At 35.2% G+C, this 12,438-nt stretch overlaps 1 protein-coding gene across 18 annotated transcripts in view; it reads right to left on the reverse strand.

Moving 5' to 3' along the window:
* LOC118263888 (coiled-coil domain-containing protein AGAP005037) overlaps nt 1–12,438 on the reverse strand; it is a 355,131-nt gene that overhangs the window by 209,070 nt on the left and 133,623 nt on the right. For 2 of the 18 annotated variants that reach the window (XM_035576260.2, XM_035576230.2), the window contains exon 1: nt 2,107–2,445. The exons of the other annotated variants lie outside the window; for them this stretch is intronic. The gene's annotated coding sequence lies outside the window, so the exon portion shown is untranslated. Of the gene's footprint in view, nt 1–2,106; nt 2,446–12,438 lie in introns of those variants that run through there. 18 annotated transcript variants of the gene reach the window in all.

Below are 12,438 nucleotides of genomic sequence, written 5' to 3' on the forward strand. Positions count from 1 at the left end.
ATGAACTGACACACAAATTATTTTCCAAATGTTGTCGGAGAACTAATTGGGGCAACGAAAAAACTTCCTGTAGCGAACCAACTTTTCTGTACAGTCGCTGAATTTGTGTTTTCTGAATTGTTACAATTGCAACACAACTGAAGTTGGGGGTTGGAAACAAGGGCATTCAAAACCAAAACAATCTGTCTCTGAATGTATCGTTGTTTTTTTCCACAAATGAAAACAAATAACAAACGCTCGTAGATAATTAAATAATTCTGTTTGACCTTGAAATGCTGCAAAATTGTACAATAAATTATTCAAACGCAATTAAAATAAATTCATATATTATGAAACACACAGAAAGCAATTAGTTCCAACGATAAGCCGAATGAAAACAATTTAGTGAGCGCTGCGGTCACAATGGCCAATTATCTGCAGTAATAATAAATGAATGCCAAATGATGATAATTAGCATCAGCTGATGACTGATGGGTAAAAATGTTCCTCTATAATAACATTAAGTATTTTGTTTGCCACGATCACCACGTTTGGAAGGCCACTTAAGAATATTTAAGAGGGTGCTGCTACTTACTACCCACACCCCGTGAATTGCACGCATTTTTTTTTAATATACCCGGGTCCAAATTAAAAATAGTTAATTGTCTCCTTTGATAACAATATGTATACAAAATCTTTTAATTGGTTCAGTTAAAAATCTTTTATTTAGTAATTAGTAATTTATTAGTAAAAAAACATGCATAATTTTACAGCTTGAGCCAATACGTCATACAATATATATGATATGTATGTATGTACGTATTAGGAATGTTATTAAAAAAAAGAGAAACATACTTAAAATATTTTTTTGAATTCATATTTAGCGTTAAGTTTTTGGTGATATATTTAATTAACCACTTTTAAAAAAAACTATCAACATACGGATTTTACTTTTATGATTTATATTTGTACTTGAGATCAGATTATTATCCAACATCATAGCACCGATATATAATGTTAAATAACCTAATAAATATTTTCGACAATGACCATGTATAACTATAGCCCCAGAAAATTCGACCACCGTCGAATTCAACCCTCACACTCTCCGACCCCTTAGAAAAGACCCCTGTCTTATAAATAATTTGGAATTTTCTTTGGTGCAGGTTCGAACGAGATTTGCAGCCGGTATCCGAAACGAATCGATACGAGCCACGATCGAGTTACAACACTACGTGCCAGTAATAAGGTAAGTGGGTTTTGAGGGAACCTAATACCTGTACAGTATGGAGCTGATACATAATTGTGTGTAAATTTAAACCACATCTCATATACATTGTCCTCTTTACTGACATTATACAAAATATAAGCAGAAATAGTAACAGAAGTTCAGCCAAAAAAGCAATTTTCTTTTTGAGCTAATATAAAGTCACGGGCGCGTCGCATACCCGTGCCGTTCCTAGACAACCCGCAACGTTGCAGCTATTTTGTCAAAGTACATGCAAATGGACACACGGAATTTTATAGTAGGTTTATTTAATTGTGTATATTGTTTGGAAAATCTATTTTAATGTGGGTTGCGTTGAAATATTCAGTTGTGATATATTTCTATGTACTTGTAATTTCATTTAATATATTAATTTATGTATGAGCTCCATACTATACGTATACGATACATATTTAATATATGTTTGCTTCTAGGGAATTTTTACCTCGTATTCACGCAGAGCGCGTAAGAAATTCGAGCCCAGCTTGAAGTAATCAATACCAAAATTTAGGCGTGTTTTCCTTTTACGTAAGGCCCGAAAGAATTTTCTTCATAAGATGGTAATGAAAAATTCTTGATATATTTATTCCGATAAAAACTCGGGTCTACTAACAGTAAAAATATTCAATTACTTTTCGATGTTACGAAACGAAATATCGGGCGGCGTTTTTTTCATTCGTTGGTTTTTTTTAGATTCACTTCTCTAGGTTATTTGGGATAAGAATACTTTATAGGTGCTGTTAACATTTATAATTAGACTAATTTAGTGATAATATAAATTAATTTACTAGCAAACTCATTAAGGCCTTTTCGAGGTCGAACACACTATAACCTCCCACATCGATACAAATTTTACTCACCGACTCACAGCCATTAGAAAAAAACAATCCTAAAAGGAATCAGTGTGCGTACAGCGTACACACCTACTCAGTAGAAAGAAAAAATATCGAAAGTATCAACACACAGAAAACAAACAAGTAACGAACGATAGTCATAGTATGGCTTCGAAAACAACACTTTTTTCACCGGGCAACACATCACAATTTTTTTATAACCACGTATTTTGTACGTAAGATGGCTTTGATCTCGGACGTTTTTTTGTTAAATAAACTTGCGCTTTGTATGATTGGTACACGCGAATTTCAACCCCGTACCATGTACCGCCCGGATCGGGGACAAATCCGTACTGATACCATGCGGATTATCCACAGGGCGAATGGGCAAGCGGTATGAAAAAGAACCCTCCCCCCACTCCTCCGCTTTGACACCTGTGTGTGTGTGTGTACCCACTGTGCGGTAACATAGTTTGGGGTGAAGTAACTTCTCAAGATTTGTAACTTAACGTAGCGCTCCGAAAATAAAATTAGAGAGGAATGGACGGGTCCAACCCAGGTAGAAATAGATTCGAATATTTTTATACATGAATGGTGGGAATTACTCTATAGTAGTTTTTGATCATAATCTATTTTACTCGTCAAATATTTTTATTTTATATATTTTTAAATAACTCATGTGAAAGGATTCATTATGGAAACATATAATGTAACATACGTTTTCCTATAACCTTTTAAAAAATTTAATTTTCTTTGTTAAGTAATTAGGTATTTATTCGCTTAAAATTTTAATTTATAGACACTGAAAATTATACTACTAATTACAAACTCAAAATTAACTTGGAAACATTGAAAATTGACTTAATAACAACGTAACTGAAGGATAAATATTTAAACGTTCTTGATGTAAGTTTGCAAACTATTGATTTTGTAACACGAGCCCAACAACATGGACCGAGCGGTGCCGACTTACTAAGTAATACTTGTTACACTAACTTTAAATTGATGTTACACACAACGTCTTGGCTCCATAGCTCATAGTTTCATTTAAAATAGTTCAGTTTATCGCAAGTTTTTGATAAATGTCGGCGGGATGTGTTCAAACTGTAGGAGGCTTGTTGCCCGCTGGCTTGGTAAACTTATACAAAGTAAAATAAATGTATTAAAAATACTACTCGCTGATTTATTCGTGCGGGTAATAAACGGCATTAAAATAAACTTTTATGGGTCTCCATAAAACATAATATTTTTTTAAATTTTGACAAAGAATAGACAGGTTGTCCTAGACACGGTCAGACAGCGAAGTCTTAGAACTTTTTTTTTCTGGTAACTGATTAGATATGCAGTAATTCGTATGACCTCAAATGTAGCTATTGTGTCTAAGTTAATTTAGGAATTGATTTTACTATTTATAATTACTTATAGATGTTTTTACATCAAACTTCAAGTAATCAAAGGTTGTTTATATGATTTCTAGTACAGCTCATTTGCGTATTGATTGCGTTTGTGCCACACGTATAGAGCGTTATACACACATATATACATACATTAGGGTGTCCCAGCCAAGTAGGGCGAAAAAAAAAAATTTCGAATTTAAGTACGCATACCCTCTATATTTTTTCTATTTGACCATAATAACTAAAATAAAAAATATCAATGGTATCGGATAACGGGAACCCGTGCCGACTTGATGTCAAAGTTTCAAGAAAAAATTGTATGGAGATTATAAGGAAAATCACTTAAAGTTAGCTTTAATGTTATAAATTAATATTTTTTATTATTTTAAATATTTATTTATTATTAAAATAATATTATATACAAAATTTCCTCTTTAATGGCATCCTTCTACAGTCAGGATATTTCAGTCTATGTTCCTGTGCGCAATGTAGTAACAACTGTTTTTGTTCCTCTTCAAGTGTGATTTTTTTCGTGAAAATCTTGCATTAATTTCACTGCTCTCTCATTGACCGTATCATTAACGGCTTTCAGTATTAACATTTTTGCCTTTAGTGGTAGAAAAATAGCATTCTTTGACTATGAATAAGATCTAGTGTAGAAAACTGTCATCAATTTTAAAATGATCGAACAAAACCTTGATTTTGGACGAGTTACATATGGAAGAATCGTCAATGTTGAGTCCAAGTGCCTCATAGTGACCGCTTGAAAGACTGGTTGGATCATAATGGTGTACTGGCGGTATGCCCTGTATGGGCTGAGCACCGCGGTGTCTTCAGGGATGTGCTCGGCAACGGCGACCTCTCGCGTCCGGCATTGGTTCAATCCATGGTTCGGAGCGAGGGAGACTGGGATGCGATCTCCTCCTTTTGGAAAGCAGTCGTGCTAGCTAAGGAAGAAGCGGGACGCGTAAGGAAACGAACCTCCTCAAGACCCAGCCGTCGCGAGAGGTACTCCGGGCGTCAGGGATCGCGCAACGATCTCTGGCCACCGAAAGTGCGGGTCTGCGGACGGCGATCAAAAGGTAGCTCGTCGCCCGACCAGAACCAGACCCGTGCGGCACAAAGAGCCATCAGACCACCACAGATGGGCCCAGTAGGGCTGATCCCTGATCCGGAGCTGCGGCCTACCTAGCGAGTTTACCGAGGTTCCGGTTTTTGTCCACTCCAGCTAAGTGACCAGGCCTGCCAGACTCTTTCTGTCACTGCAAGAAGATCCTATCTTCATCTATCTTTATTGAGTGTCGAATCTGATATGCAATGTGGAATAAATTGTCCAAATTAGAAATAAACTTGACGAGGCCGTTTAAATAAGTCTTGGGTTTTGTTCGCATTTTTTTGCAGATCTCTCCAAACTTGGTATAAGGTTACTAGCTTCTTAACACAGTTGGGTAATGCGTTAGTTGATATACGGGCTTTTTCCCAATAACTAATGCACTCAGAAATAGTTAGGTTTGCACTTTCATTGATTATATTGTTTTCGCAAATGTTGTAAAACAAAACTGCCAACACTTGGCCATTGTAGGGCAATTTCGAACCGATAATTTGATGTTTTACATCACCTATGAAGAATATGTACTTTTTAGAACTGCGGAATACCCCTGACATCTTATCTAAACGAAAACAATATGTTCCCTAATAAATCAAACAAGTAATAACTAGCACTCCGATACGATAGCTCCGACGCGTCAAAATATGCTAGTACTGACATGTATCAAGGCAAGTCGGCACGGGTTACTGTGCTTCTAGGTAAATGAAACTTTATTTACGTGTATGTTGACACTATTCGAAAATAATTAGAGGGTATGCGTTCAAAAATTTCGACTTTTATTTTTTTGGGACACCCTAACATACATGTATAATTATGTACCATGAGTGAAACCGCAGGCAACCGTTGGCTTTGCCATTAACGAGCATCAATCCAAAATGTTGCTCATGCGGCTCGTTTGGCCACTTTACATACTTTACACATAGTAATAAATGTCAATCAATATGACATGATCCCATGATTAAATGTCTAATGAGTTTAATTATTTATTTAAAAACTATGGCAGACTAACAGCTAACAAATAAAAGTAAAAATTGTACGTAATAGTTCTGGTTAAAAGCCAATTCAGGCATGATTTCCAGATATAGAAAAATGGCAGGTAGCTGATGCACCAAGGAGTAACTTAGGCTACTTTTATTTTAGAAAATAAGGTCACAACGTCCTTTAACCACGCGACCGAAGCAGTAAGCAAAAAATAAATATGTACACAAATATTTCGAAAATAGTAGTGAAAGCAACAACAGGCCTTTTAGACCCGGAAAATATAAGTTCCATATTATGTAACATAATACATGTGGCGCACCTTTTCCCCAGTTATGTTACTAAACCCATTAGAAGCCAAGCCCATTAACAAAAACCGGGCACAATGCCAAGTTCGGAGATACAACAGGGAATATTTTAAATCCTGTGCAACTTTGCGTCGGAACCTACATATTGACTTAGCTAAACGTTTTACAGCACGAACAATCGGTCACCCGAAATCTATTTACAAAATGGAAGGCTATTTTCCAACGCACAAAAACAGGTTTCGCTCTTTTTATTCGGTACAAAACTTGAAATATTCGAGCGGCTTCCCAACACTCGTCCGACGGGCCATCGAGAATTTTTACAGCTGGAGATTTTACGCCGGCATTTCTGTTTTACTACGAACACGCGATACTAAGCCCGCTTCCACACATCCAAATATATTGTGTGAATAGATTCAAGTAGTTTGTTGAATATTATTTATTCACATGATTGGTTGAAAGTTTTTTAGGACTTTATGTCTACTTAAAATAAAATAATTAAAGTCTACTAAAACCTTAATTATTTACAAGTTGGTATGTAATTCAAAAATGTTAGAGACCTATGAACCTTATTACTAAAATAAACGTGGTTCGAATTCGAAACAAGAATACATACTTTCACTTAATCTTCTAACGATGCTTTTTTTCAAAAGAAGACATTAGACGCTAGGGAGGAGTTTGTGTTTGTCTAGCTACATATACTGCTTCCCCACAATAGAGGAAGGGGGGAGCGTGTGTTCAACAATAAAACATTTCCACAACGTTTGCTGTTTCGTCATTCGCGTTACATTCGTTCATCGGCGGCTCATTAATTTTCGATTACCCAGTAAAATTAATATATGAACGGAATCATAACAGTTCAAAATTGCCTGTGATTATCATAAACAGGAATTTACATAATTACCTATGATGAATTCATTATTGGAATTTATCGATCAGTATTGAATGTATTCTTCGCTGAGTTCACAAATTTCGTTACGCCATTGTTAAGAGAATCACGTAGACCGATCTGCACGATCCTTTATTTGGCCGATTTGTCTTGTACCAACAGGACAACTATTAAAGAAACACGAAGGAGTATTTTGTTAACCCAACATTTATATTGGGTTTGAGGTAAAACCTACATTGCTTAAAGGACATGGCGTCAGTTAAGATGTTTATGTATTCAGCCTCAATTTCTTCGGTAAGCTTCGAGAGTAAACTATACCGTTGAAGCTTTGTCTAACTTTTGATACGAGAGAACCATGCTTTAGACAGTTTAGACACCTGTCTATTTCACATTGTTACAATATGCTAATTGTTCATTAAAGCACCTCGTCTATTGTGGTGTTTATAAAGAAATTTCTCTTTTGTATAACTCGTCTTACGTCATAATATTCATGGAAAATGATCGATATACCTTTTATAAGCAAACAATACGTTGTTGAACGAGGCCACCGCCACAAGTAAGTCCATTGAGTATCAGGTTAGGTCTTTGTTAAGGTATTTTAGTATTCTTTGGAGGTTGGACACGAAACCCTGTAAATAATTCTATTGATATGAAAATAAAGCGAAATTAATACTAAGTAGGGCTTAAGCTTTTAGTGAATTTGAAGTGTTGTTTCATGTTTTTGAAGGAAAATTACATACAGGTTTTAAGGTAAACGTACTCTTACCAGTCCGTGAGTGTTCATTGCTGGCCTATAGGGTTTGTCATAAGCTTGGGTGACCGCAGTTTAAAGGATCAGGTTTATCAGAGAGCGCTTTCGCGTTTTCCATGGTTTCTGGGTAGAGGTGGTGACAAGTGAATTGTGACTTCACCACAAGGTTAAACATAAATAGTCAAAATCTAAGATGTTTATTATGAGTTTTTGATAGTACCTATACATGATGACAGGGTATGAAAATTAAAAATCTATTAGGTAAGTCCGTTAGTTAGGCAATGAAAAAATATTAGACGCGTATTTTATATGTCGTACCTATAAGATAACAATACTAAGATAAAATTGATCAAAGTTTAGGAGTGGGAGCAGACACGTAATTTCTACGTATATTTTCTTCTAGAAGTGACATCACACGATATTTTTATATTGATATATCTTCGAAAGTATTTAGTTCCGTAAAAAAAATATGTGTTTAATATTTTAAAATAATTTACAAGATGGACAATACAATAAAAGTTAGCCATTTAGCCTTTAGTTGTACCACACATATAGATAAAAATAATAGTAAAGTTATTCAAAACAGTTTGATAACTGTGGTATAACATTTCACGCCCCATTCCACGGGTTCCATTGAAATATGCTAGCTTTTCCAAAGTGGTGTTTTGTCGGCTTGGCGTTTGTTTTGTAAACAATAGCCTGACCGCATCGAAAATATTTGTCTGCATTCTGATAACCACGTAATAGTTGTAACTGGCCATGTATGGCTTTATGATTTAACTGTGGTTGATGTTCAACATTTTCCATTCAATATCTGATTGAAATGAATTCTGTTATATTGTCTGTTTTGAAACAGGATTGCCGTGTTACTAATGGGTTTAAATGATGATACTTGTATAGTTTGATCAATGTTAATTATATGTGTTGCGTTATATTTTATTTTATTTGTGCTTATTGTTGCCTAGGACATAGGTAGTAAACAGCTCGCAGCTTCAATGCATGGTTAAAGAAAAATGGAGCTTATAAAAAGGTTTTTATTTTAACTAAATAATACTTGTGTCAAAACCTTCCCATCGTTGGGCGTCGGCGTTATTATAGGATAATGGATAAAAAATACTATTCCTAATTATAAATTACCAGAGACAAAAATCATGTATAATAATGTTGCGACGATAACATCCAATGCTGGTATATCTCACACAGCTATTAAATTATCGCGCTCAATAGAAAAGCTGTTAACAATACATTTCCAACACATTAGCAATAACAAGCTCTCTTCTCTCTAAATTAATCGACAAATGATATAGAGATTTTTAAATATATAGCTGTCTTTTGTTTGAACAGTGGGTTGAAATAATAACATAATGTCTTTCAATTCCCGAAGGGGTAGGCAGATGCGCACATACAGGGTAACGCCCAGTTTTTACTAGTTATATTATGAGACCCTGTGGATAGTAAGCCTTGTATTATACAGCATACTCTTCCAAACCCAATTCAAAACTTTTAGTTTCTGATACTGCCTATTACTGAGAAAATTTCGAAAAACAAATATTACTCGATAAGTAGGTACTTTTCCCAAGAGGGCAAGAAAAAAATTTTCCGTGCAAAAACACTTACTCAGAAATCGCTCTCGTATAATTCCACTTGACCAACGCGGCAGTCATTCCCTTATTAGATGAAGAACATTATATTAAAAACATTTTTCAAAGATTACACCATTTAAACATACATAGTCAAACTATAAACCGACATCATCCATATTTGTACCAATCTCAAACTGCACAATTTCTTAACCGAGCTATTTCTACGATATAATAAAATGGGATTCTTTGGGAGTCTGCATTTTTAAAGTAAGATACGTATTTTCCAAGCGTAAGTACTCCGAGACAGCTTTCGGCTCAGTTATGTCACAAATAGGAATTTTCTACTCTATCCAGACAAAGATGGGTATCTTACTCTCTGAAATAAACCTCCTTTTATATCTGTTCTATTTATGTTAAGGTCTACATTTATATATGTATAATTAGCTTCAAATGTTTAATAATTTATACATAATAGCCCCATATATTATGATGTATATGAAAATTTCTAGTTCTCGGAGTTGGTTTTCTAAAGCATTGATTCAAGCTATATTGAATGCTACCCTATATTTATATAGGAAACGGTTCCGTACAAGAACCGTAGATACATTAATTCCCCCATTCATTCAATTAATACATATTCATATTTTAATGTAAAATTTTAATAACTATATTTTTAAGGCATACAGACCAACTTATCTCATACCTACTTTAATGTATAAAAATGAAGAGTTTATTTGTTTGAGCACGTTAATCTGAGAAACTACTGATCCGAATTAAATAATTATTTTTGTGTCGGACTGAACATTTATCGAAGAAGGCTATAAAAAACGTCACGCTATGGTAAATAGAGTAGCTGTACAATTATAACTTAGAACAATGTTCTATGTCATTAATATGCACACCTGTGTCCTGTCCAATCGAGCCTATTCTAGACATTTACATACATACATTACTCACTAACTAACTATGAGAGGCAGTAACAGCCATTTAACTTGAAACATTCCCCGCTATTCGTATCAGTTTTTCCACGAAATAATTAATGAAGCTCAATTTTTATATATTTTCCTGTTACTCTCGTTAACAAACCGCGGCTTATTTTTCAACCGTTAAACAACAACAGGCTTATCACACTAAAAATTAACGTAAAAAATATGAGCCCTATTTGATCAGTTTTATAAATACGATACGTTTTTATTAACTTTCACAGTTTATTTGGAATAATACTGAATATAAACCACGTAGTTAATATAAAAACTGTATTTTGTTAATATGAAAAGCACATGAAAGTGTATCTACCTAAATGGATTGAGTAAGAGACCTCACGACGGGGACTGCAGGGTCCAGTGGTAAGGACGTCCTGGATAGGTTGAACACCGCCGTGCCCTCAGGGACGTGGTCGGCGACGGCGATCTCTCGCGTCCAACCTTGTTTCGGGCCATGATACGAAGCTATAAGATGTGTCGTCTTCTCCTTCTGTGAAGCGGTTATGCTAGCTAGCCCAAATATAAAGAACATAAAGTCAACATACGGACCTATAAAAATGCTAATCAAAAACACGTTCACGTCACTCCCTCTCGATTAATACAATACAAAATAATAAAGAACAAAATATGCGACATTTATCCCAAAAATATTAAAAGAGAAACACTAAGTACTTTAAAATTCTGTTAACATAATAAATAAGTAGTTTGGTCTGAACGCAAGTTGGCGATGTTTAAGTTATGACAAAAATGCGCGCGACGCTCCGTAAAAGACAGTTTCGGTCGCGTCAAAGGTGATTTTGTAGCGTGACACTGATCGGGCCCTCGATCCCCACTCACTATACTAGAACCCCACTTGTTGGCTCTTGTACCACCACCTGTTCCAACCACTGCAGCCGAGTCATAGGAGCCCTAACTTGTTGTTTTAAGTAATGCATTTATAATGTAACTATGCTTTGAGTTGTTCAAATATTAGGTAGGAAGTTAGATATTTATTTTGCTTTTGTTAGTAAACTTGTTGGAATTGGTAGCGAAATATGTTTGAAATGTTACATGATACGTAGGTTTACGAACATCGTGAGCGGTTTAAAGAAGTCTATTTATCGGACGACTAGAATAGAAGTTGTACATTTTAGTCAAAATATATTATTTTTCTTATAGCTATTGAGAATGAGAGCTTATGCAAAAATGACATTTACTTATCCTATGCTATCCTATTTGCTTATACACAAATATATTGTACCATGTTTTGAATTAATACCATAGAATATTCTTGCTAACAAAAATAGAAGCCTTTACCTCTGTTTCCTAAAGGTACAAGTTTGAAGTAAAAGACCTTTCTCTGTAACCGTCTGTGGAGTTGACAAGTTGTTCAAATCTCCGACTACTCCGACGGTTAAGTTTCTTTTGTGATCAAACCACATTTTATAAACTTTAAGGTCTGTAGGAAACTCTATAACTTTATACACTCCGCGATTCACTTTATCTAACTACTATTATAAATGCGAAAGTTTGTCTGTATGTTTGTTACTCAATCACGTCAAAATGGCTTTTTTATGGTATAAGCCGGTAAACGAGCAGACGGATCACCTGATGGTAAGTAATCGCCCGAAACACCAGAGGCCTTACAAGTGCATTGCCGGTTTTTTGAAGGTTAGAAATTTTAGAATTGTTGGGGAATCAGTGATTGGGTATATTGGAAAGGGGTATAATTGGGCCTCCGGTAACCTCACTCACACAATGAAACAGAACGCAAGCGTTGTTTCACGTCGGTTTTCTATGAGGTCGTAGTATCACTCCGGTCGAGCCGGCCCATTCGTGCCGAAGCATGGCTCTCCCACACTTAAATGAGATGGATTAAATGGATGGCTGCCGGGATCGGAATTAAATTTGGAACAGGGCTCGGTCTCAATTACAATTAGCATCGACCATGTGTCGGATTCAGGTTATCATCAACAATTGCGTTACCAACCAGTAATCCGTTGGAACTCATGACAACATACACGGTTTCACAATTCAATCAAATAATTTTTTTAATGGATATTAAAATTCTGTCAATAATACGCAAAAATCTTTCCCGTATTATTGTTTGCTTCATTTCATAAACATCTCAACGATCTGCGTAATACATAATACATACAATTGATAATCCCTTTCAGCTCACGATTCGTAAACACTTACAACGCTTGGTAATTAAATGAGTATTCCAAATGGAAAATTTAATATTAAATCGCGCAATTCCATTAGCTTTGTTACGTTGATATTTTCATTAAAGTAACGCGATTTAAGCTCTACTGTATGGATAATATGATTAGTACGAGTAGCTACGTACTAATTGAACGGGTGAACAAAATAGAGTGAACAAAAC

This window comes from Spodoptera frugiperda, chromosome 25 (assembly GCF_023101765.2).
Source record: "Spodoptera frugiperda isolate SF20-4 chromosome 25, AGI-APGP_CSIRO_Sfru_2.0, whole genome shotgun sequence".
NCBI lineage: Eukaryota > Metazoa > Arthropoda > Insecta > Lepidoptera > Noctuidae > Spodoptera > Spodoptera frugiperda.